This window comes from Canis lupus, chromosome 22 (assembly GCF_011100685.1).
Source record: "Canis lupus familiaris isolate Mischka breed German Shepherd chromosome 22, alternate assembly UU_Cfam_GSD_1.0, whole genome shotgun sequence".
NCBI lineage: Eukaryota > Metazoa > Chordata > Mammalia > Carnivora > Canidae > Canis > Canis lupus.
Window position 1 is genome coordinate 20,202,394 of NC_049243.1, and position 27,999 is coordinate 20,230,392.

The window sequence follows — 27,999 nt, forward strand, 5'->3', positions numbered from 1 at the left end:
CCTCTGCCTGTCTCTCTCTCTATCTCTCATGAATAAATAAATAAAATGTTAAAAAAAAAACAGACACACACCAAAAAACCAAGATTGCTTTGGTTATTTTTGGTCTTTTCTGGTTCCATACAAATTTTAAGGTGGCTCATTCTAGGTCTACGAAGAATGCTTGTGATATTTCGATAGGGATTGCATTAAATGTGTAGATTGATTTGGGTAATATAGACATTTTAACAATATTTGCCCTTCCAAGAAGCATAGAATGTTTTTCCATTTCTTTGTGTCATCTTCAATTTCTTTCATAAGTGTTCCATACTTTTCAGGGTATAGATCTTTTACCTCTTTGGTTAAGTTTATTCCTAGGTTATCTTACAGTTTTTAGTACAATTATAAATGAGATTGAGTCCTTGATTTCTCTTTCTACTGCTTCATTTTTGGTGTATAGCAATGCAGAAGATTTCTGTATGTTTTTTTTTGTATCCTGCAACTACTGAATTTGTTTATCAGTTCTAGCAATTTTTTGGTAGAATCTTTTGGGTTTTCTATATAGAATCATGTCATCTGAAAATAGTGCAAGTTTGACTTCTTCTCTGCTGATCTGGATGCCTTTTATTTCCTTCTGTTGTTTGATTGCTGAGTCTAGGACTTTCAGCAGTATGTTAAATATCATTGGTGAGAGTGGACATCCTTGTCTGTCTTGTTCCTGACTGTAGAAGATAATCTCTTAGATTTTCCCCATTGAAAATGATAGTAGCCATGGATTTTTCATATATGATATTTATTATGTTGAGGTATATTCTCTCTGAACCTCCTTTGTTGAGGGTTTCTATCAAGAATGAATGCTGTCCTTCACCAAATGTTTTTTCTGCATTTGTAAAAGGATCATTTGGTTCTTGTTTCTTTAACAAATGTGGTGTTGTCTTTTTGATTTGTGAATATTGAACCACCTTTGCAATCCAAGAATAAATCCCATTTGCTCATGGTGAATGATTCTTTTAATGTCCTGTTGGATTTGATTTGCTAGTACTTTTTTAAGAATTTTTGGATTCAGGGATGCCTGGGTGGCTCAGCTGTTGAGCGTCTGCCTTCCGCTCAGGGTGTGATCCCAGGATCTGGGATTGAGTCCCACATCAGGCTTCCTGCATGGAGCCTGCTTCTTCCTCTGCCTGTGTCTCTGCCTCTCTCTCTGTTTGTCTCTGTGTCTCTCATGAAAAGATAAATAAAATCTTAAAAAATATAGTTTTTGGATCCATATTCATCAGGGATATTCACCTGTAACTCTTTTTTATAGTTTGGTCTTTGTCTGGTTTTGGAATCAAGGTAATGCTGCCTGCATAAAATGAGTTTGGAAGTTTTCCTTGCATTTCTATTTTATGAAACAGCTTCAGAAGAAGAGGTATTAACTGTTCTTTAAATATTTGGTAGAATTCCCCTGGGAAGCCATCTGGCCCTGGACTTTTGTTTGTTGGGAGATTTTTGATTACTGATTCCATTTCTTTGCTAGTTATTGGTCTGTTCAAGTTTTCTATTTCTTCCTGTTTCAGTTTTGCTGGTTTATGTGTCTCTAGGAATGCATCTGTTTCTTCCAGATTGCCTAATTTATGGGCATATAATTGCTCATAATATCCTCTTATAATGGTTTGTATTTCTCTGGTGTTGGTTGTGATTTCTGTTCACTCATTTATGATTTTATTTATCTGGGTCCTTTCTCTTTTCTTTTTGATAAGTCTGGCTAGGGTGTTTATCAGTTTTATTAATTGTTCCAAAGAAATAGCTCATGATTTTATTGATCTCTTCTCATTTTTTTCTATATCATCTATATCATTTATTTCTTCTCTAATATTTATTATTTCCCTTTTTCTGCTGGTTTTAGGCTTTATTTGTTGTTTTTTACTAGCCCCTTTAAGTGTAAGATAGGTTGCATAATTGAGATTTTTCCTGCTTCTTGAGGTAGACCTGTATTGGTTTATACTTCCCTTTTGTGACACTTTTGCTGCATCCCAAAAGTTTTGAACTGTTATATTTTCATTTTCATTCATTTCCATGTATCTTTATTTCTTATTTAATTTCCTGGTTGACACATTCATTCTTTAGTAGCATATTCTTTAGCCTCCATGTATTTGTGGTCTTTCCAAATTTTTTCTTGTGGTTGACATCAAGTTTCATAGTGTTGTGATCAGAAATTACACATGATATGATCTTAATCATTTTGTACTTATTGAGGCCAAATTTGTTACAATGTGAGAATGTCCCATGTGCACTTGTATTCTGCTGCTTTAGGGTAAAATGTTATGAATATATCTGTTAAGTCCATCTAGTCCAGTGTGTCATTCAGAGCCTTGTTTCCTTGTTGATCTTCTGCTTGGATGATCTGTCCATTGTTGTAACTGAGGTGTTAAAGTCCTCTACTATTATTGTTTTATTATCAGTGAGTTCCTTTGTGTTTGTCATTAATTAATTTATATATTTGGGCACCACTAAGTTGAAGGGCATAAATAAATACAATTGTTAGACTTTCTTGTTGGACAGACCCATTTATTATGATATAGTGCCCTTCTCCATCTCTTGTTACAGTCTTTGTTAAAAATCTAGTTTGTCTGATACAAATATTGCTATTCTGGCTTTCTTTTGAATGATAAATGTTTCTCTGTTCTCTCACTTTCAATCTGCAGGTGTCCATATGTCTAAAACGAGTCTCCTGTAGGTAGTGTGTAGATCGATGTTGTTTTTTTAAAATCCATTCTGATACCCTATGTCTTTTGATTGAAACATTTATTCCATTTGCATTCAGAGTAATTATTAATAGTTACATATTTAGTGCCATTTTATTATGTGTTTTGTTGTAGTTTCTGGAGATTTTCTCTGTTTCTTTCTAGTCTTTGTTACTTTTGATCTTTCTTTCCCACTCAAAGATTTCCCTTTAGTATTTTTTGCAGGACTGGTTTAGTGGGCATGAACTCTTTTTGTTTTTGTTTGTCTGGAAAATTATCTCTCCATCTATTCTGAATGATAGCCTTGGTGGATAAACTATTCTTGGTTGCAGAGTTTTCCCCTTCAGCATGTTGAATATATCATGCCACTTTCTTCTGGCTTGCTGAGTTGCTGTGGAGAGATCTGCTGCTAACCTTTTTTGTCTTCCCTTGTAAGCTAGGGACTTGTCTAATTTAGCTGGTTTTAGGATTTTTTCTTTATCACTATATTTTGCAAGTTTAAGTGCAATATGCTTTGGTGTTGGCCTGCTTTTGTTGATTTTGGTGAGAGTTCTTTGTGCCTTCTGGATTTAGATGTCTGTTTCCTTCTCCAGAGTAGGGAAATTTTCAGTTATAACTTACTCAAACATTCTGCCTCCTTTTCTCTTTGTTCTTCTGGGACTCCTATGATAGGAATATTATTCATTGAGTCACTGAGCTTCCTAATACTTTCGTGATCCAAAATTTTTCCTTTTCCTTTTCCTCATTTGTTCAGCTTCATTATTTTCTATAATTTTGTCTTCTATTTCATTTATTTGTTCCTCTGACTTTTTAATCCTTGTAGTCATTACATTGAGTCATTTTCAAATCTCAGTTATTGCGATTTTCATTTAGCCTGATTCTTTTTTAGCTTTTTTATCTTTACAGTAAGGGTCTCTCTGGTGTCTTCTATAATTTTCTCACACCCAGCTAGTATTCTTAGGATTGTTGCTTTAAATTCTGGGTCAGGCATATTACTTATACCTGTTTCCATTAGATCCCTGTCCATGGCCTTTTCTTGTTCTTTCTTTTAGGATGAATTCCTCTGTCTTGATGTTTTGTCTAGGTCTTTGTCTTCTGTTTGTTAGGAAAATCTGTTATGTTTCCTACTCCTGAGAATAACAGCTTTATAAAGAAAAGGTCATGTAATAAACAGAATCTGGTGCTTCAGGAAGTGTCTCTGGTGTGTGTGCTGTGTGCACTCTGATGCTGTGTTCAGTGTTCTGCATTTTCTCCTTGCCTGTAACAGGGAGTGTTTGGATTTTGGCCCAGTATGGTGAGTTTTAACTATGTGTGCTCTGGTCTGCTTGCTAAAAGAGACCTGAAGCTATTTCCACTAGACCTGAAGCTTTGTAGAAGTCTATGGTCAATAGATGTGGTGCTTGTGGGGGATTTGTGCTTATCTTCTGTGGGAGGAGCCCACTGCGATGATTCCTAGGCACACTTGCCCAAGAAAAGCAGTCCCAACAGAGCACAAGGGGGTAGAACTTGGTATAAGCAGTTTACGTAGGTAGTTAGTGTTGATACTGTGTTGATTACTGAATTTGGTTTATGTTGAGGGATAGGAAAGGGAAATGGTGCCAGCCTCCTCTTTATCCCTAGAGAGGGGAATCTGTGTTTGCTGCTCTCAGGGAAGCACTCACAGAGTAAATAATTTACTCCTTTTATTCATAGACATTTTTCAGGTCACTATTTCACATTGTCTGTCTCTGGGTCACTTGCCTGCCTGAAACAGTGTAGCACACCTTGGACTCTACCCTAGCCAGGCTTGCTGTCTTTAAGTATTCCAAACTTCAGGAACCTGATGAGGCAGGGATCTGCACTGGTCCTCTGGGAAAGGATCTCACTGTATTGGGACTGATGCAGGTTTGACCCAAAAGGGCAGTAGTGCCAGAGTGTTGGGGCATGAGTTTTAGAGCAAGCTGGCTATATAGCCAGTGTGCCAGTTAGCTGCCCTCAGCAGGTGGCTCTGCACCTTTGCTGAGGATTGCAGGAGAGAAATGGCACCTATAAGTTCTTTTGCTCCCAGAGAGGCAATGCCCTCTTTCATAAGTGTGCTTCTCATCATGCCCCTTAGATGGTCCTCAAATCACCAAGTCTGTCCCAGGGTTGTTTGCCTGTCTCTTTTTCAGGAGCAGGGCTGCATCCTCAGTTCTCTATTCCAGCAGAGCCTGGGGACCTCTAAACTCCAATCCTTTGCCCTGCTAGTTGCAAAAACTCACAAAATTTAGCCCTTCTCTTTCTCCCAGACAATGGCTTTGAGGAAGTGTTCTCCTGTGCATATCCCTGTGAGCTCCACTGTTTCTCGCATGTCTCTGTGACTAGGGCTTCCGCCCCTCTGCAGATCTGTGAGCTATTTCTCTCCCAAACCACATATTTGCACTTCCTATCTTCCTCAAGGTGGCCTCTTCTCTTTCTGTAATTGTGCAGTTTGTTCTATCAGTCCTCAGGCCGATTTTTTGAATATGTAGAATGATTTGATAGTTATCTAGCTGTGTTTGAAGGATGAGATAAGTCTAGGGTTCTTCTACTGTACCACTGTCTTAGCTCCCTACCCTCAGGTTCAGATTTAAGAGTACAGAATTCAGCTTTGGAATTTTTGCTGTGTAGTTAGAGTTCTGTGTATAGGCTTTGCATTATTTGTCAAGTGAAAAAAACATTTGCCATATTTTATATTACCTTCTTCTTTAAAACACAGATGATATGGATAATATTATCAAGTTAATTGTGCTATTGAGAACACCAAATATCACTGATGTATAACCCCTATTATAATGCTTTTGTGTTGTGTTAATAAATAAAACTCCATTTTCTTACTTCAGTTGTTTCTACTACTGAATTGTGATGTTTATTTAAACATTTCTGAAAAATGATAATGATGATGAAGAGACTCTTGAAGAAATGATGGTGATTGCAAATTTATTGGTGATTTTCTATTCATATTTTATTGCATCTTTATATGTTTAGTAACTTATATGTGTTTGTGTCTAATATTCCCAAATACTATGTAAGGTGTCTGAGGATAACCATTAGATCCTTCCAATTCATATCTCCCATGAAACATGTAATATAAATTGAGTAAATAACAGAAAAAAAAAGTTATTTAAAGAGTATATGTAAAGGGCAGAGCAAATTTATTTTTTTATCCCTTGAGAAAAATGTCACTGTTCTATTTTTGTGATGTTTCTCACTTGAATCAAATGCTATAAAGCATACTGAAACCCTGCATCCTTTCTCTGTCTGTAGAAAGAAAGATATGGTTATATTTATTTACATGGATATCGAAATTTGAAGATTTTAACTGCCCTGATCAAGAACCACAATGTATCTGAGATATTTTGGTCTGCTTTAACAGATTAGCCTGCCACAGTTACATGGATACTACAGAAGACGCAAGACTCCTGGGTCAGATAAAAAATAACAATACCTGGGTTCTCTGAGCTTGCTCTTACAGGATAACATTAAGCATGCCAAGAGGCATCTGTACATGCAGTAGGATTCATTCCATGGCAGGAGCCCTGAACTTATGGAAACCAATCTTTTATAACAGATAGTAAGCCTGCCTGGTTTTTGCACAGGAAGGAAACATTAATTCTATTTTCCAACCTGGAAATGTCTGATCTTTGCCCTGAAGGGAAAAACTATCTCCATATTACAAGATAATTTGCTATAAAAAACATTCTTGAATAGTTGATATTAAAAAAAAAGGCAGTCAGTACCTCTGTTGTTAAGATGTACAAAAACAGAAAAGACCTATGAATAATTGTCTTCCAACAACCCTTGGACACTGACAATGTCTTTTGGTTATAACAAGGACAGCATGATATTTGATTTAAATTGAAGCATTCCACTGCTAAATGTTTTCTGTAAGGTAGGATAGTCTTCTCTTATTACTTCTGAAGAAATTAACCTGCATTTTTTATTGCTTCAGGAGACACAGATCCATTCAGCACTTGATTTGTGCCATTTCAGTTTTATTTTTTCTGTTTTCTATTACCCCCAGTGACGATACTTTTAATTTTTAATTTTTTTTATTTTTAATTTTTTTTGCTTCCTTACAGAACTAGGAAAAAGATTGTGATTTTCTTTCTTTTAAAGATTTTATTTATTTATTCATGAGAGACACAGAAAGGGAGAAGCAGGCTCCTTGCAGGAAGCCTGATGTGGGACTTGATCCCGGATCCCTGGATCACACCCTGAGCCAAAGGCAGATGCGCAACCACTGAGTCATCCAGGTGTCCCAGATTGTGATTTTCAACTGAGAATGACCATGGCTGCTCATAGCATGGCTGTTACACAGACCAGATACTAGATAGGAAAAGGTGGCATTTGCACAGAAACTTAGCACTAGAAAGAGACAAATAAAGCAGAAAGGCAACATGCAACCCAAGTAGAAAAAAACTTAAAAGTGAGATACTATTGCAAATTTTACACTTTGTTTAATTCTTTAGTTATATCATAATTTAAAACAAAGCCTGAGGCATTGTGTTTTTATCTACAAGGTCTCATAAATATATCTATTCCTTTTTTTTAATATATCTGTTCTTAATATTATATTTAAATACATTGGTACAATCCATTCTCCCTACCTTATTTCATATATTAACTTGCTTATTTTTAATTTTGTCTTACTAGGTATACATTTTATAAGAGTAGGGAATGCATTTTTTTTTTTTTTTTTTGTACACTGCTATGACTCCTGTGCCTAGAAGAGTACCTGGAAAAATAGTCTTGGATATTAATTAAATAAATTAATTAAATACCAGTATAACATGCATGTAGGTTATGTTTAAATTGTACAATTTGTTTAGTTTCTGTAAATGATAAACAAGTACATAAAATACATATTTCAAAGTTACCACATTTTAAATATATAAAAGAATTCAAGCACACTAACAGTCTTTAATAAAATGACCAAAATGTATACTTATTAGTATTAAGACTTTTACTGTTTCAGAAATGAGAAGAGGTACTTGAATTCATTTTCTTTTAAGTGCATACTTGTAAAATGAAACTAAATTTGTTAAGCTAGAAATGTCATTAAGTCAAAGCTTTAAAATACTTTCTAATAACCTTCTTTTTAAGTCATTATGGGTTGTACCCTGGAATTGATGTACTTTGGTGCTGCTTGACAGTATGAGCTTTGGATCAACATGAACCTGGGTTCAAATTCAAGTACTACCAATATTTATGTGACTTTGGCAAAATTTTAAGCCCTTAGAAGTTTTGGATCCTTTCCTTATAAAATAACAACATTAATAATAAATAACTTTCTGAGTATTACATGAGATTATGCATGAGATATTTAGCATTTTGCCTTGTATGTTGTTATGTTATTAGCAAACTTTGAATGATGAATTGTATGTTTTTCTTTCCTTTCTTTCTTTTCTTGGTCTCAGGGGGCTTTTATTCTTTTTCGGATTCTTCTTTTCTTTGTTTGTGTTTTTTTCTTTCTTCTCTGTCTTTCGTTTATATCTTCTTCCTTCCTTCTTCATTCCTGAACCTTCCTTCCTTCCTTCCTTCCTTCCTTCCTTCCTTTCAGAGTTTATTTATTTATTCATGAGAGACACACACAGAGAGAGGCAGAGACACAGGTAGAGGGAGAAGCAAGTTCCTCACAGGGAGCTTGATGCGGGACTCGATCCTGGGATTCCAGGATCACGCCCTGGGCCAAAGGCAGACACCTAACCACTGAGCCACCAGGTGACCCTCCTTTTCTCTTCTTTTCTTTCTTTTTTTTCTTTTCTTTTTTTCCTCTTTTCTGTCTTTTCTTTTCTCTTTCTTTTTCTCTCTCTTTCTCTTTCTCTTTCTCTTTCTCTTTCTCTTTCTCTTTCTCACAGAGAGAAGCAGAGACATAGGCAGAGGGAAAGCAGGCTTCCTGTGGGGAACCTGATGCAGGACTGGATCCCATGACCCCAGGATCACGACCTGAGCCAAAGGCAGATGCTCAACCACTGAGCCGCCCAGTTGGCCCATGGTATGAATTTCTTAATAAGTTACTTCATGAGAAGAATTAAGAAAGCCTTTTGCTATATGTTTTCTGCCATGTCCTAAAAATGATACCCTAGACCTGGTGCTTTGGCTTTATGAAAACTTGCCTTGTTTATGTTTGTTTTTCTAAGGATTAGTTTATTCATTAATTGAACAAATAGTTGTTACAATATCGGTATGAAAAATGTTTGGCATTATAAAGAATGCAATTACTGAGAAAATAATAGATAGTGGTTGCCTTAAAAAGACAAATTAGTTACTGTAGAAACTAAGATTTAAGAGTTGTCAGATACTAAAAAATATTGAATATCAATAAGGTAATATACATGTAGACTGATGAGAACACTTCAAGTGAAATCATTAATTACAGAGACCCATAGAAGAGTGAATATACATACATGAAGTTTTGGAGACCTGTGATATTAAAGTAGTTACCATGTTAAAGAAATTGTTTCTTCTACATCTTATGGAAATTCCCAGTAGTATCCTATTTTCAGAAGATAGAAAATAATACTTACTTAGAGTTTTTATAAATCTGGATCCATTTACTACTTAAATAGCTTAAAAGTAAATTAGCACTCTTGAGTATTCAGATACATAAATGTATCCCCAGGAAAACATTTTCAGAGAAAGCTGATACCCACATACATGATTTTTGAAAAGTTAAAAGGCATTGAATACCATTAGCTCTATATTTAAGTGTTCAAACGATTTCTAATACTTGTGGCACATCATAGTTTTCAAAATGGAAAAAAATTAGTAGCTTCTTCAAAATGTTAAAAGTACTGTTGACTATTGACTTCCCTTAATGACCACCTGAATAACCCATTGATCAAGTGAGTAGATTACCTCCTGGACAGAGTCCTAGTACTGTTTCAGAAGGAGACATTTACCAGAAGATTTTTTAATAGGGGTTTTATATCTGAGTTCAAGTAATCTTAAGCCAAAAATTGGGACAAGTTTATAGCATAAGGACAAGTTTATAGCATAATATTAAGGAATCAGGACAAGTTTATAGCATAATATTAAGGAATTTTAGACAAAGAAGTGGGAGTCTTAAAGTGAGTGGTTTGATAAGTTGTTTACTCTTGTGAACAGTTTGATCTTTATTAATATAATTTGGAAGATTCTTCCCTCCAAAAACTCAGTAAAGTTATTATTTTGTTCATTATCATCCTAGGCAACAATTTTCCAGAACAACTCTTTATTTATGTTGACCTAAATGAATATGTTTTTTCAGTCCTATTAATTAACATAGGAATACAGGTGGTCTCAGTTGTCTCTGCCCATTCTTTTTAGGCTAATCTGTTTAGGCTTATAAATCCATTACATTTGTAATGGAAGAGCTCTACTAGAAAAGAGAATTTTAAATATTCAAATGTAAAGTGTATAGAGTAGTAGGGTACGCCTGTAGTTAGTATTAATTGAGGAAACCAGAAATTTATAATTAATACTCAGATAAGTTCAGCATTTTCAGGGTACTAATGAAAGAAGCTTCTTTTACACACATGCATGCATTCACTTGTGCACACAAACACATACAGAGTAGTTGCCTCTCATGAAAACTCCTGTAGCCACAACTCTGTTAAATATCTTTTATGTAACAACTCGTAGAACTTTTGAATAAAATGATAAAATAATTACATCTTAATCAGCAAAAATTTGGTAATAATGCTAGTCTTTTTAAATTGGGAACAATTGCCAATATGAAATAATCCAGAAATTCAATTATTGGGGTGCCTGGCTGACTTAGTAGAACATGCGACTCTTGATCTCGAGGTCATGAGTTCAAGGCCCATGTTGAACATGGATCTTACTCAACAAACTAGCAAACAAACAAAAACCCAGAAATTTAGTTAGAAATTGGAAGCCTTTGGGGGAATATGCAAGGTTTACTGCTGCTAGAATTTTTGAACCACAAATTAAGAGAGTCTGGAAATATTATTTCAGAATCAAATTGAAGATGGATATAGTTGTACTCAAGTGGATTTTGTTGGGAAGCCTGGGTGGCTCAGTGGTTGAGCGTCTGCCTTTGGCTTAGGGCATGATTCAGGATCAGGATCAAGTCCCACATTGGGCTCCCTGTGAGGAGTCTGCTTCTCCCTCTGCCTGTGTCTCTGTGTCTTTGTGTCTCTCATAAATAAATTTAAAAAGTGGATTTTATAATTTATCTTATTTTTTCTTCCTGCTGTTGCAACTATGTGGAAACAGTGGTGCATGCAAACCACTATATAATCAAAAAAGAATTTCAAGGTGGCCCATCCACATACTTCAAGTTGCAGACAACTAAGTAGTTATACAGAGCCATTGGCTATCAATGGCATACTTCAAGGTTATCTGAGATTTCTGCACTTTCTATTACCATAAGTGACCCAGCTAGAAACTTTGGTCTATAGGATTTGCAGAGAATTCACAGGATAAAAGTATCAGCATGCCAACACAATGCAAGGATTATGATCTAAATGTATTCTGATTACCCAGTTTTATTCAGTAACAAGGAGAACTGGTTGTGCTCAATAAGCCTTTCCAAAAGTTGATGACAAAAGCTTATTGCCTTTCTTCACACTTCACACTTAAAATACCTTGCTCTAATTCCACATATGAAACTATTTCTGTAAGTGGAATGTTATCCATGAGGCTATGGATACCACCATTGAAACCTGAGATGTTGAAGTTGTTTCTCTGGTACCCACATTTTTTCCCTTGCTACCATTTGTGTAGCACAGCTCTCTGTCTGCTTTAAGAGAAAGTAGAATTGTTCAAAATATGTTGAAATCTAAAAGATTACATTTTATTTTATTCTACTTTATTTATTTTTAGGTAAAAGTGGAGTCCAATGTGAGGCTTTAAACTCACAACCCCGGCAGCCCCAGTGGCTCAGCGATTTAGCGCCGCCTTCAGCCTGGGGTGTGATCCTAGAGACCCGGAATTGAGTCCCACGTCAGGCTTCCTGCATAGAATGGAGCCTGCTTCTCCCTCTGCCTGTGCCTCTGCCTTTCTCTCTCTCTTTATCTCTCTCTCTCTCTCTGTGTGTCTCTCAGGAATAAATAAATAAAATCTTAAAAAAAAAAAAAAAAAACTCACGACCTTGAGATCAAGACCTGAGCTGAGACCAAGAGTTGGATGCATTTTTTTAAAAAAGATTTTATATATTTACTTTCAGCATGGAAAACATTGAAAGTTGTGACTTTAAACATCTCAGGCTGGGCATAAATATCAGTCAGCATCAGGCGAATTAGACAGAGACAGTAGTTGACTGTCCAGGGGAAGACAATTGCTTCTACAGATGTGTAAGGGGTTCTCTATAGGCAGCAACATTCTTCTGAGTTTAAATGTATTTTTGATCTCTAGTATACAGAAGTTTGAAAGTTTAGTAACACATTATTATTATAGGATGGTAGAATTAAAGAATTGTATGTTTGCTTAGGAAGCAGAAATATAGGAGTGTACTTTTTGACCATTTTTGCTGCTTTCTCAAAGGCAATTTTTATGTATTTATGATAGTTCTTTCCATGTCTGCTGGATGTGGCTAAAAGTATATGGATCTCTGAAAATGTGAGTAGTACTATTCCAATGGCTGAAACAAAATGGGTAAAGAAAATCTTGTTGGGTATGTAGAAAAGCTAATCCAGTTTTTTCTGTTCCTGTTGAACTTCAAGCAGAATGAAAAGACCAGGGCCAGCTTTTTCTCCACCTATCTGGAGTTAATAATGTGAGGATGAATTTGAAATACTCTTTGTAACCAACTCATATGATTACTACCAACAGGGGAGGTAATCAATACTAAGCAAGATGAGATCATCATCAGTGATGACTTTTAACCTCATTTACTTCTTAAAGTCTTTGAGTAAAGCATGGCTCTTGGGGGACTGAAATGAAAAATAGAGAGTGAAGGAGAAGAAGGTCACTGCCCTCAATTTCTTTCATTAATTTGCTTACAATACAAAGAAATAAGTGGAAATGACTGACCAATACTATCTGTGAATGCTTTAGATTTTGTTCTTGTTATGTTGTTTTGTTTTGGTTTGTCCCTTAATGTCACGGCTTTATGTGACTACTAGTTGAATATCTGTGCATTAAAAACTTTGGGTCATAGACTCTTAATTAAAATTACTAGGGTAATACTGTTACTTACAATTTTATATTTGTTGAGAATTTAAAACAAAAACAAAAGAAAATAAACAGATTTCTCTGTTAATACCTACTAAAAGTTAAACCAGGAATACTTATTTTGGTTTATTAGAGAGATTTGAAATGTCTTATAAAAATCCAGACTTATGGGAACTATTCATTTGGAAGATGGTGAACAGTATGTTACAAACTGGATATCATGATAGAAATCCACACACAGTGTCCAAATTTATTTGATAGACCTTAAAATATATGAAGTAGCTTGATTATAGTAATACATCTAAAAGCTTATAAAGGAACAATATTTCATGTTAGCCGGCACTTTCATAGCACTAGCAATTATTTAGCCCTGCTAAAATATTAAGCCTCGGTAAAAACTCAAGATAAGCTGAGTGACCTGTTGAATTTCATGAAAACACAAAATGATAAGATTGATAGACATAATTAAAGTTTTAAAAACATCATTTATTTAAACATCTACATTTTCCCCATGTTTTATCCCATCCTTTCATTACTATCTAAAAAAAAAGAATATTGCTCTTCTACTATGTTCATTTATTGTCATTAGACATCCATTTGAAATTGTTAGATATGTCAGCATAATTGAAGGTAAATTTGCCTTCTCTTTTCTCATGCTTCATAGATCCCCAAACTCTGTCCTATCATTGATTGTTCATTTTCCCAGGCCTCTGATCCTGGGAAATTCTCAGGAGATGAATGAAGTGCTACTAAGACAATTTATTTTCTCAATTTCAGCCCTTGAGTTACTTATAAAATTAAATATTCCCTATCGCAAAGGACCCTCCTATCATATTAAGATGTTTATTCATTAGTTGAAGAGTAACAATGATAAAGTAGAGAATACCATTTTGCAGTGGTTATCCTTTAACAATATGACTTTCACTTTTACGTGATTATCAGGGAAACATTCTGTGTCAGATCCTTATATCCCAGATCCTTGTATAGGCTTCTTCTGCTACCTGACAGTAGAACATTCCTATGAAAACTTCCATAAGCCAAATGTAGTAAAGTGAAGAAGGAATTGTTGTTAATTTAAGTGGAAAATTTTTTGAGCATTTTCAGACCCCCAAAATAACCTCTTAGGCTTTTCTGACACCTTAGGACATATATTACTAATGGATGCACAAAATAAATGGAGATTAAACACACACACACAGACACACACACAGTGTGAAGCTCTGGTGGTTTGATGCTAAGGTGCTGAGTGTAGTTCCCAGAGAAGGAGCTTGGCAGTACCTCTCTCACTGCTCAGGATGTATGTTCAGTTTATAATGGCTTGCTGTAAAACAATAATGAATGCTACTTTTGCTTTTAGCCTTTTTTTGTAAGAGGAAAAATCCTCTTTGGATGTCTTTTAGTTAGTGGAAACAGGTATTCATGTAGGTCCTTTCTAAAGGACCTTTCAAAAAGCATGGAAACCAGTATCTTTAACTTTGCATCTTGCAGTTTTAATAATTGGCTTTTACAAAGATGGCAAATGAAGCTCAAAAAGTCAAATAAAAACCGCAGCCCGGGTGGCTCAGCAGTTTAGCGCCACCTTCAGCCCAGGGCCTGATCCTGAAGACCTGGGATTGAGTCCCATGTTCCGCTCCCTGCATGGAGCCTGCTTCTCCCTCTGCCTGTGTCTCTTGCTTCTCTCTCTCTCTCTCTCTCTCTCTCATAAATAAATAAAATATTTTTAAAACAAGTCAAATAAATAACATATCATTTAAAGTTAAGACTCCGGGTTCAGAATTCAAAACGGATCCTTAGGGTTCTAAAAACTATGCAATTTCTGCTAATCTGACACTGAGATAACCTAGCTTAAGTTTGAGATTGCTGGGCAGCCCGGGTGGCTCAGCAATTTAGCGTCCCCTTCAGCCCAGAACATGATCCTGGAGACCCGGGATCAAGTCCCACGTCAGGTTCCCTGCATGGAGCCTGCTTCTCCCTCTGCCTGTGTCTTTGCCTCTCTCTTTCTTTCTGTATCTCTCATGAATAAATAAGTAAAATCTTTTAAAAATATTTGAGATTGCTGATGAGTAAGATATGAGACATGGTAAAACTTGTATTACTTTTCAGTTTCCATGGATAGATTCTTTGATATGCTGATTTTTAGCATTGCTCAAAGCACATTTAGGAGATAAATTCCATTCATTCATGTATCCATCATTAGACAAATGCAGTGTAGATGGAAGATCAGAAATAAAGTTTTTGTTCAACTCCACTATACATCAGTGAAGTAGGCAAAGAGAACACAATTTGAAATATTCACCCTGGTAAGCATTCCTTTCTGATATGTGTTGGTGTCCCTTTGGCTTTTCAGGCAAATAAAATGTTACCAAATTTTGGAGATGGGGAATAGGCATTCTTTACTCTTTGTTTGCTATCTCCTTTTGGGTTTTTCCCATTTTCTTAGTTTTATTCTTTTCACAATTATCCTCCTAACTAGTGGTAATTTTTTGTTAGTTATGGGTTGAAAAATAGTTTGTCTGTGACCTTTTCCTACTGTGAACTGTATCTTTTCATTCTCTCAGCAACACTTTATTGAAGTTTTCCATATTTCATACAAATGGATTAGAACTGACAATTGGATTAAATAAAATAGCATATTGTAAAGTGTTTATGTTTGGTACCACCTCAAACACACACACACACACAGATATACATAAATATGTGCATTCAGATATGCCCACATACTCACAGGTAAACATCCAAACTGCCACTTTGGGTATGAATTTGTTCTAGTACTAGCTCTGGGGCCACCAGAGATTTCTGGGCCTTGATGTCAGGCTCTCTAAATAAATTTGACTTTGTCTATCAATGCATCTTATTTGTTTTATAAGTAATTTGAATCTTTCTAAATTATTTTAAATATTTTAGAATCTTACAACATAAGAGATTTCTGTGTTTCTTAAAGATGCTAATTTCACATTTGATATTTGAAATGGTAACACAGAAAATAATTGCTAGTGCATTAAGTTTAATGCACAAAAACAGTATCCTTATGTTGGATACTCAAAAGTCTGGACAGAACCAGGGATATGGCCTCTGTGAAGCATACACTTATAAAATATTTCTTTGTGTTACTAACTTACCAAATATTTTAAGAGATTTTATAATGTGCAACAGGACTTTATGTAAATATATTACTTTTTCTTCCCCATTTCCTACCTATATCTCTTCAAGGACACCAATAAACTTTTGATTAGTACCGTGGGCATTTCTAACTTTCTATGTTCAGGTTACTTTTTCAATGAATTCTGTCATGAGCTGGACTACACAGTTTTCTCTTACATTCTAACTATAATTCATTATACTCCTGTGATTTCTTTATAACACTTTTTCTTGATTTGCAGGAAACTCTTCAAAACAGGCCATCAATCACTGAACATGTGCATGAAGAAATGACCTTCATGTCTGTTTCTCGTTCTAAATAATTTCTCTCTCCTTGTACAAATTCTTCAAGGTAGTATAATTTTTTTCAGCTTGTTGTTCCAACTTTTTTGCTATGATATTGTGATTGGGTATCATAGGATATTATATGTGTCTGTGTTCATGATACATGCATTTATATTTATGTTATATAGGTATAAATATTTATAAAAGGCAAATCTGTTTACTCATTATTTAGCTTCTTGTTTTTAATTTTTTAAGTTATTTTAGATAATATTTTTTAATGATTAGCTGACTTTAATACTTAAGACATGTATATCTTTCAAATTATATTTTATATTTCAAAATTACATAGTTTACTTTTTTCTACACACTTCAGTATGAGGAAATGAGTAAATTCAAATGTCTTTTTTGTTATTGAGAAAAACAATATTTGAAAATTGCCAAAAATTTTAGGGAGCATCTATATCTTTTGTCGTTTACAAAATGCATTTCCTAGACTTTATCTTTTTTAGAAAGAAATCATGTGTTTTGCATTATTTCCTGAGGTTAATAAAAAGGAATCTGAAGTGAATCCTTTGGTATTTATACAGTTTTATCTTATCATTATGTGCTGTATCAACACTTCTGTACAACATAGCACAGCCATATCACATTATATTCCTTTATATAAACTTTCAACCATTTTCTCAATTTTATCTAAAATAAAACACTTCTGTGTAGTTAACTTGAATAGTTCAGCCAGTACTTTTGAGTACCAATTATTCTCAAAGTACTATGATACCTCCTGCAGGTACTAGGCCAACTTGATGCATATAATATAGTTGAAGAAATAAACCATTTATACATGCATTTGTTTTGGTGTTTTATAGCTCAAGAGAGTTCATTTTGAGATTGCATAGTAAAAGAGAATTATGTTCACAGATATGGATAAATCTCTTATCTGTGCATGTATTTTGGGGTATACATAATTCTCAAAACAAATCTTTTAAAACCATTTACATTTTATTTTGGAATATTTAATACAATTTGAAGCAGTAGAATAAATAATCATCTGATATATGTTTTGCTTGAATTAAAGCTAGAATTGTCTGCCTTGTCTATTAAAACTTGTATTATGGACAAGGGCAAGGATGATCTTTGAGTTCTGGAAGCTGAGGGAACTTAGTTTAAGATTAAAAATTTAACATAAAATATCCTCTAAGTGAATAAATACACATGAACAAGTAAGAGTTTTCCTACATTTATAGTTTAATTGAAGAAAATAGAAGTTTTTAACTTTTCTGATTGTATGATCTGATAATAAGCAATGTTACAAGTACACTGGCTAAATGCCAGTTTATAGATTTTATCTCCTGAATTGCTATTTGCCATTATGTGTGTGCTATTTATCAAAAGTCTTGTTTTCAGTCACCAAGCTCTTATATATAAGAAAGCTATAGCCTGCCCCATTTCTAAATCTAATCCTACAAAGTAATATACTTTCCAAAGACTTAACTGTTTTACATATTTATGAATTTCTCCACAGGCCCCCTAAAGGATTCATTTCTCAATTGTGTCATAAGACATCACAGTATAATGCTTGGCTTATTTTCCCATCAAGTATTGTTCTACAGCTACATGGTGTTTTCTATTTGCCGTTGTCTAGAACAAACTGAGGATGTAGCATTGACCCAGGCTGCTCAATGTGCAGGACTCATGCCTGCAAGCACTGGGACTTTATAAGACTTATCACTGTGCGTTTCTGTGTCATATCAGCAACCTCATCTGCAGAAATACATTCTGACTGAGTAACCCTGAGGTAGACAATGCTTAATTCTCCATTTCAAAATCTTCCAGGAATGGAAAAATGATTCAGCTGGAAGGCATCTGCCCTGTCAGCACCGTATTATCCTAACACAGTGTTTACTCTGTTACAGGTTTCAGTTATCCTTACACAGTTTGATCATCATTTTTGAAGCTGGCCTGGTGTATAACTTAACACCAGTTCACAGTATGTTTATGATTGGTTTTAACACAATACCTATGGATTTATATGCATCTTTTTGCCTAGTCTCTATTTATGAGAAATACTTGCAGAAAGGAAATAATTGGAGGATAAATTATTAAAAATTGAAAAGCCACTTATTAAAATAATCCAAGGTTATTTTTAGTGGTTACTAATTACCAGCATATTGAAATACGTGCATCCACTGAAAAAACATTTACATAGACATTACACACATATGCATTTACATCACACAAATACACAGATACATGTATATTTTCACACACACACATAGAAGGTATCTACAGTGTGCATTTGAGTGTTTTAATGTATGTTTGTAAGATATTACAGAATTATAGTAAGAAATTACATCTTGCTTACAAATAAAATATTCCAATTTAACAGTTATTTAGCATTCTGCATTCCCACATCTACTGATAAAATATTCTATGCAAACAAAAAGTCATTAATTTCCAATACAATGGAAAACACTGCAAATATTTTTTTCATATTAGTTTGAAATCACAAGTAGTTTTTTAGAAAATAAAAAAATGGGTAGTATGTATAGAAGCAAAAAATAAGTCTAATTTTCAGTAGATTTAATATTAAGTTGGCTTTAAAATTATGTTTTTCTCTATAAATCTAGGGAATATGGATGATATAAAATAATATTAGCAAAACTGTCAACATTAAGATAACATTTTCTTTTTTTTGGCCGTAATATAAATTAATACTTTTATTATGTGTATATATTTGAGTTGAATCTTTTTATTATCTCATCATTTACTTAATGATCAGATATTACTTAAGTCTTCATATCAGAAACTTTCTTTAACATATAGTTTGAAAATTTAGATAAATAATATCAAGGTTGTAAATATAGTGATGTTAGTTTGCTCTTTTGTTTGTCCTTTCTTGGCTGCATCTTTTTTTCAACACCTTGTGGATATAAACTGATGAAACTATTAAAAAAATGTTTTCAGGATTCAGATGTAATGAACTTCGAAAGTCATCCTTCTGAAGTTTTATTTTTTTATCTAGATTACATATATGCTTTGTATTTGATAAATTTAAGTTATGTTAATATAAACATATTTAAAATAAAATAATGTCAGAAGACTACATGTTAGATTCAAAATTAGGCCACAGTTTATTTGAAAGAACATACTTTTGAATTGATATATACTTACGTTGCTATCCTGGATGAGTTTTCTTTATGTCTTTATCTGCAATTCAAATGAACTATATGTTTTATAATCATATATCTAGTCAGATATATATTATTTTAATATAATTTATACTCCTGTGCATACATATGTATTCATGCATACATTTGTGTATGTGTATTTAGTTTCTGATGACTACTGTAACAACACAAACTTGGTTGCTTAAAACAACAGTTTTGGAGACTAGAAGTCTGAAATCAAGATGTTACAGGGTGACTTCCAGGGAAGATGGCAGTGTCGAAGGATCCTAAGCTCACCTCTCCCATGGATACAACAATAATATATTATGGGTAGTACATATTAGTGTAAATAACCCAGAAAATGACCCTAAGACTGACAGAATAGACTTTCCACAGCTAAATGTAGAAAAGAGGCCACGTTGAAGAGAATAGAAAGGGCAGAGGTGTGGTCAGGAGCTAAATGGGTCTATGCAACTGTCCCCAGGAGGAAGAGACACTATGGGCATGGAGAGGGAAGAGGACCAAACCCTCACACCAAGCACCCCAGGCATGGTGAACCCACATGAAAACCAGAGGGCATAATTTTGTGAGTTCTTACAATCAACAGTGCTTAACACCTGGAACTTTAAAAATCAGTGTGCTCAGCTCTGGAAGAGCCAGGAAGTCAATAAGAAACTGAGTCCTGGCATATAAAGAGAGCATATAACAAACATTTCCATGGAGGTACAGCATGAAAGCCACGGTTTGAAAAATGCCTGGGGAATATAGGAGGGAGATTTGTTTACTAATCTCAGAACTTGTCCTGGAGGGGCAGGGATCTTTGAGAGACTTCTCCAGGAAAAGAGAAGCTGGTGGGTGCCACTTTCTCCTGCTGTCCCCAAGCCTAGATGCAAGACAACTGCAGGAACCACACAGAGCAGCACTCTCCACCTAGTTTGCTAACAGCTTATGCTGCCCTCATGTGCTTCTGTGGATCCACTCCCACCAACCATGCCTGCCTTAGCAGGAGGATTTGAGTTTCTGCAGGTCCTCTCCCACAATGGACCAGTGTGTGGACCTTGCTAACACTACATGTTCAGCCCCCACATTATCCTCTATACATGTCCCCTCCAATATATCTTTGGCCAGAACCCATCTAAAGCAGTGCTATAACCCTTACAATGTGTAAACAGCCCCAGAAGAGGCCAGTACCACTCTAAAGTGACTCCTGCCTTGGAGAGAGGGGAAGCTAAGCACACGTATCAGTCCCACTACAGTGCCAGTAGTGGGGCGGGGGCAGACATTGGGTTTGACTGCAGGCCCTGCCCACTAATGAAAACTCAGGAAACAAAACAAGAAAAGTGCCTTGTAGTTTGGTACTACTTCATCTCTTGCAAACACCTAGTCTGCATCAACTCCAACCCAAGGTAGCCCCTGACTGGCCCACTAATGACACAGGGAACAAACCCTGCCAACAACAGGTGGAGAGCCATTGTAGAATACTGGACTGATGGAAAAAGCAGATCAGCCATAACAGTAGGTGTACATAGCACACATAGAAGGTACCTCTGAAGCTCCAGGCGAACAGAGACACTGCACTGCAGTACACTACAGGAAATCTTCATAAGACCACTACTTGCAAGAGCAGGACACATGGCTGCCTTCCCTAACACATAGAAACAGAGTGTTAGACAAAAAGAGGAGACAGAGGAATATGTTCCAAATGAACAGGACAAAATCATAGCAAGAGCTAAATGAAACAGAAGTAATATGTGTGATAAGAATTTAGGGCAGCCCGGGTGGCTCAGTGGTTAAGTGCTGCCTTCGGCCTGGGTCGTGGTCCTGGAGACCTGGGATCGAGTCCCATGTCAGGCACCCTACATGGAGCCTGCTTCTCCCTCTGCCTCTGCCTGTGTCTCTACCTCTTTCTCTTTCTCTCTCTCTCTCTCTTTCTCATGAGTAAATAAATGAAATTTAAAAAAGAGAATTTAAAGTTATGATCATGAAGATATTTAAAGGGCTAGAAAAGGGTGTAGGACCTCACTGAGACCCTCAACAAAGAGACACAACATAAAAAAGAATCACGGATGAAAAACTTGATAACTGAAATTAACAATACAGTCAATGGAATCAATAGTAGAATAGGAAGCAAAATGGATCAATGACTCAGAGAACAGAATAATGGAAAGCAATCAAGCTAAATAGTAGAGAGGAAAAAAAATAATAAAAAATGAAAATTGTCTTAGGGAACTCAGCAAAAGCATTAAGTGTAATAACATTTGCATTATAGGGATCCCAAAAGGAGAAGAGAGAAAAAAGGGATCAGAAAATTTACCTGAACAAATAAGCTGAAAAGTTTCTGAATGTTGGGAAAGAAACAAATCTAGATCAAGGAGGCACAGAGAGCCCCCAACAAAGTCAACCCAAGGATGTCTATACTAAGAAACATAATAATTAAAGTGGCAAAAGTAGTGATAAAGAGAGAATTTTAAAAGCAGCAAGAGGGGGAAAAAGTTAAATATAAGGAATACCCCATAAGACTATCAGCTGATTTTCAGCAGAAACTTTGCAAGCCAGAAAGAGAGGCATGATATTCAAAGTGCTAAAAGGAGAAAACCTGCAGTCCAGAATACTGTATCCAGCAAGGCTATCATTTAGTCAAGAAGGAGAGATAAAGAGTTTCTGAGACTGGGGCACTTGAGTAGTGCAGTCAGCTTAGTGTGCAACTCTTGGTTTCGTGGTTTCGGCTCAGGTTGTGGGGTCTTGAGATTCTCTCTCCCTCTGCTCTCCTTTCCCCCTGCATACTTTCTCTCTCTCTTTCTTAATAAATAAATAAATAAATAAATAAATAAATAAAGGCATTCATGACTGCTAAATCAGCTCTACAAGAAATGTTAATGGGGACTTTTTTAGTGGAAAGGAAAGACAATATGTAGGAGTAAAAAAAATAGTAGGAAGCAAAGAAGCAGTAGAGTTATAAGAAAGACCAAAGGATTTGCAAAATAAAAGGATGTAAAGTATGACCCCATATACCTAAAACATGGGGGAGGAATAAAGAATGGGTTCAAGCCTAAGTGATCATCAACTTAATACAGACTCCTATACTCAGAAGATGATATATATACATTTAATGGTAACCACGAATTAAAACCAGTAATAGATATGCAAAAAATAAAGAAAAGGAATCTAAATATATCACTAAAGAAAGTCAGTAAAATGTAAGAGAAGTGAGCAAGAGAAGATAGGAACAGAGAAGAACTACAAAACAACCATAAAACAAGTAACAAAATGGCAATAAGTACATAGTGACCAATCATTAGTTTGAATTTAAATGGATGAACTGCTCCAATAAAAAAACATAGAATGATGGAATGGATAAAAAGAAAGACCCATAAGGTTATCTACCAGAGACTCATTTCAGACCTAGAGACACATGCAGATTGAAAGTGAGGGAATGGAGAAGCATTTTTTCATGTGAAATAAATATAAAGAAAGCCATGGTAGCAATACTTATATTGGCCCAAACAGACTTTTTTTAAATTTTTAAAAAACATTTTATTTATTTATTCATGAGAGACACAGAGAGAGATGCAGAGACACAGGTGGAGGGAAAAGCAGGCTTCTTGCAGGGAATATGATGCAGGACTTGATCCCAGGACTCTGGGATCATGACCTCAGCCAAAGACAGATGCTCAACCACTGAACTACCCAGGTGCCCCCTAAATAGATTTTAAAACAAAGACAGTAACAAGAGATGAAGAAGGACATTACATATTCATAAAGGAAGCAATTCAACAAGAAGATATAATGATTGTTAAGTATTTATGCACCCAGCATGAGAGCAATCAAATACACAAAGCAGCTAATAACAAATATAAAAGAAGTAATCAATAGCAATTCAATAATACTAGGTGACTTTAATACCCCACTTATATTGATGGGCAAATCATCCAAACAGAAAATTAATAAGGAACAGTGGCTTTGAATGACACATTGGACCAAATGGATCTAACAGACATATTTAAAAACATCCCATCCTAAAACAGAATACACGTTCTTTTCACGTGCACATGGTACATTCTCCAAAATAGATCACATGCTAGACCACAAATCAGGTATCAACAAATTCAGAGACCGAAGTCATGCCATTCAATTTTTCTGAATGCAGTGATATGAAAATAGAAATTAACCACCAGAAAAAACCTGGAATGAATATAAATACATGGAGATTAAATAACATGCTACTAAACAATAAATAATTTTACTAAGAAATCAAAGGGGAAATAAAAAAAATACGCAGAAACATGAAAATGAAAACTCAGTGGTTCAAATCTTTGGGATGTAGCCAAAGCTAGTCTGAGAGGGATGTTTATAGCAATACTGGCCTACCTCAGGAATTAAGAAAAATCTCAATCTAATCTTATACCTCAAAGAGCTAGGAAAAGAACAAAACCAAAAAACCAGTAGGAGGAAGAAAATAATAAAGATTAGAGTAGAAATGAACCAAATAAACACTAAAAAGCAAATAGAACAGATCAATGAAACCAGGAGCTTTTTCTTTGAAAAGATCCACAAAATTGATAGACTGTGACACAGAGTCATGAGAGAGAGAGAGAGAGAGAGAGGACTCAGAAAAGAAAGAGGAGAAGTAACTAATGACACCACAGAAACACATAGGATTATATGAGAATATTATGAAAAAATTGTATGACAACAAATTGAACAACCTAGAAATGAATAATTCCTAGAAACCTATAACCCCCTGCCCCTCAATACTGAATTAGGAAGAATGCAAAAATTTGAACAGACTAGCTATGAAATTTAATTAGTATACTAAGGACTCCCAAAAAACAGAAGTCCAGGACCAGACAGCTTCACAGGTGAATTCTACTAAACATTTAAAAAATAGTTAATACCTATTCTTCTGAAATTATTCTTAAAAAATAGAAAAGTAAGGAAATTTCCAAATTCATTCTATGAGGCCAGCATAACCCTGATACTAAAACAAGATAAAGATACTATAAAAAAGAAAAGTACATGCAGGCCTTATCTCTGATGGACATGGATGCAAAATTCCTCAACAAAATATTAGGAAACAAAATCCAACTGTACGTTGAAATAATAATTCACCACAATGAAGTAAGATTTATTCCTGAGATGTTTGTTCGATGTTTACAAATCAATCAATAGGATGCAGCACATCAATGAGAGAAAGGATAAAAACTGTATGATTATTTCAGTAGATGCAGAAAAAAACATCTGATAAAGTATAACATCCATTCATGATAAAAACTTTCACAAAGTTGATTTAGAGAGAACATATCTTAACATTATGAAGGCCTTATATGAAAAACCCACAGCCAACATCATACTCAATGGTGAAAAACTAAGTTTTTCCCCTAAGGTCAGGAAACAAGACAAGGATGTCCACTTTCAATACTTTTTATTCAACATAGTACTGTAAGTCCTAGCCACAGCAGCAGGATAACATAAAGAAATAAAAGTCATCTAAATTTGTAAGGAAGAAGTAAAACTCTCACTATTTGCAGAAGATATGATATGATACTATATATTGAAAACCCTAAAGACTCCATTAAAAAAAAAAACACTAGAACTAATCAATGAATTTAATAAAGTTGCAGGATACAAAATCAATGTACAGAAATGTATTGCATTTCTATACACTAATAATGAAGTAGCAGAAAGAGAAATTAAGAAAACAATCCCATTTAAGGTTGCACCAAATGTAATGAGATACATAGGAATAAACCTGAGTATGTAAAAGACCTGTACTCTGAATACTGTATAACATTGATGAAAGAAATTGAAGATGAGAGGAAAGAAATTGAAGATGAGAGGAATAAATGGAAAGATATTCCATGTTCATAGATTGGAATAACTAATATTGTTAAAGTGCCCATTCTGCCCAAAGGAATGTAAAGATTTCATGCAATCTCTATCAAAAGAATCAAAAGATCAATAGCATTTTTCACAGAACTAGAATAGATAATCCTAAAATTTGTATGGAATTACAAAAGACCCTGAATAGCTAAACAGCTTTCAAAAAACAGAACAAAACAAGAGATATTACAATCACAGACTTCAAGATATACTACAAAGTTGTATTAATCAAAACAGTATGGTACATCTGGGTGGATCAGTGGTTGAGCATCTGCCTTTGGCTCAGGGCGTAGTCCCAGAGTCCTGGGATCGAGTCCCACATTGGACTCCCCTGGAAGAACCTGCTTCTCCCTCTGCCTATGTGTCTGCCTCTCTGTGTCTCATGAATAAATAAATAAAATATTTTTTAAAAAACAGTATGGTACTGGCACAAAAACAATCCATAAATCCACGGAACAGAACAGGGAGCTTAGAAATAAACCCACTATTACATAGTCAGTCTTCAACAAAGGAGACAAGAATATGCAATGGAAAAAAGAGAGCCTCTTCCACAAATGGTGCTGGAAAAATAGAATAGTTACGTAAGAGTAAAACTGGACTACTTTCTTACACCACGCAGAAAAATAAAATCAAAATGAATTAAAGACTTAGATGTGAGACTAAAACCATAAAAATCCTCGAGGAAAGTATTTTTCTTTAATCTGTACATCTTTATTCAGTTATAACTCATTTTGTATAAAATTTACCCATTTATAATGTAGATTTCAATGATTTTGTATATTCAGAGAGTTGTGAAACCGTCACTGCAGTATAAGTTTAGAAAGAACCTTTTGATAACCCCTAAAATAAACAGTTGCTCATTAACAGTCATTCTCCTTTCCCCCATTTTGCTATGCTCTATTCCTTGGCAGTCATTCCTCAAATGTCTACCTGATGTATATTTCTCCATTCTTGACATTTGACATTTCCTTTATTTTTTTTAAAGTTTTTATCTATTTATTCATGAAAGACACAGAGAGAGAAAGAGAGAGAGAGAAAGAGGCAGAGACACAGGCAGAGGGAGAAGCAGGCTCCATGCAGGGAGCCCGACGTGGGACTAGATCTCAGGTCTCCAGGATCAGGTCCTGTGCTGAAGGCGGCGCTAAGCCGCTGAGCCACCCGGGCTGCCCTTGACATTCCTTTTAAATGTATTCTCATAATATGAAATTTTTAGTGCTTGGCTTATGTTACTTACTGTTTTTTAGGTTCATTCATGTTGTAGCATGTATCAGTACATTATTCTTTTTAGTGCCAAATTATATGCTATTGTACGGACACATGCCACATGGTGTTTATCCATCTGTTAACTAATGGACATTTGGATTATTTCCAACTTTTAGCTTAATGAATAAAATTTCTATGGACATACAAATAAAATACTTTTGTGGGCATATATTTTCAATTGTCTTGGGTATAAAATTGGACTTAAATTGGTGGGTCATATGAAAACTATTTTTAATATTTGAGGAAATGTCAAGACATTCATTTAAAAAGTGCTATACTATATTATAGTCTAACTAGCAGTATATGATTGTTTTAATTACTGCACACCTTGCCAGCACTTAGTTATTATTTGTCTTGCTACTTGGCCATTTGAATATCTTCCTTGGAGAAATAACTATTCAAGTTACTTTTAAAATAATTTAAACTCTATTTTTAATTGCATTTTATGTCTTTTTCTAAGTAAGTTGTAAGAGTTCTATATATGAAGTGAATAAAATCCCTATTTGTATATATGATTTGTAAGTATTTTCTGTCCTCTGTGTTTTTTTGTTTTTTTTTTTTTTTTCCAGTTTTTGGTAGTATTTTTGTAGGACAAACATTTTTAATTTGGCTATAGTTCAATGTATCTTTTTTGTTGTTGTTTCACTAGTTAAATTATGTACTCATTTTCATATTTTAGTTCTGGTTACCAGGTAGGATTTCCAGAAAAAAATAATGGAATTTTACATAAAGAACAATTTTTTTTCTGTGTAAATATGTCCCTAATATTGCATGGCATACACTTATACTAAATATTTATTTTTATTTGAAATTCTAATTTAACTGGCCATCCATATACTGTGTCTTTATTTGTAAGATATAACCACCTATTATTAGGGAACATTGAATAGGGTGAATAATTCTTTAAGAAGTTGAAAACACTGAGATCAGTAAGCCTAGATTCCGACTTCAGTTTTGTAAATGAACTTGTAAGTCATTTAGCTTCTCTTTGCTGCCTTTACATGTATAGCAAATGAAGAAAATAATGCCTGACCTCACTTTCTTTACAGGAATGTTGTTAAAATGGATGAGGCAATGTACACAACGCACAGAGCATCTTGGAAGACAAATACCCTATAAAACTATAGTGTCATCATTATTATTATTGTTATATTATAGTGAGAATTTCTGAGAAGTCAGCTGGCTGAATATATTATAGTAATCTTCTACAAAACAGAAAATAAAAAAAACATTACAATATAGATTTAATGACTTTGTCTTTTATTTTATTCAGCACAGCGTAAGAATATAGATGTACTAGTTTTGGATTACAAAAGTGCATTGTTTTCTATTTCATGTTACCTTTTATGCCTTCTTAATCAGTACCTAACAGTATGTATGCTGTTGTACTTAACACTTTCCTTACATTTCTAAAAATCACTGAAGCAAAAAGAGCCAGAGGTGCT

The 27,999-nt window shown here is 34.7% G+C and overlaps 1 long non-coding RNA gene across 1 annotated transcript in view; it reads left to right on the forward strand.

The window, feature by feature from the left end:
* LOC111091756 overlaps positions 1–27,755 on the forward strand; it is a 33,773-nt gene extending 6,018 nt beyond the window's left edge. The window contains exons 3-4 of the long non-coding RNA XR_005376018.1: positions 16,202–16,311; positions 27,604–27,755. This is a non-coding gene — a long non-coding RNA (uncharacterized LOC111091756). The remainder of the gene's footprint in view (positions 1–16,201; positions 16,312–27,603) is intronic.
* The last annotated feature ends 244 nt before the right edge of the window (positions 27,756–27,999 follow it).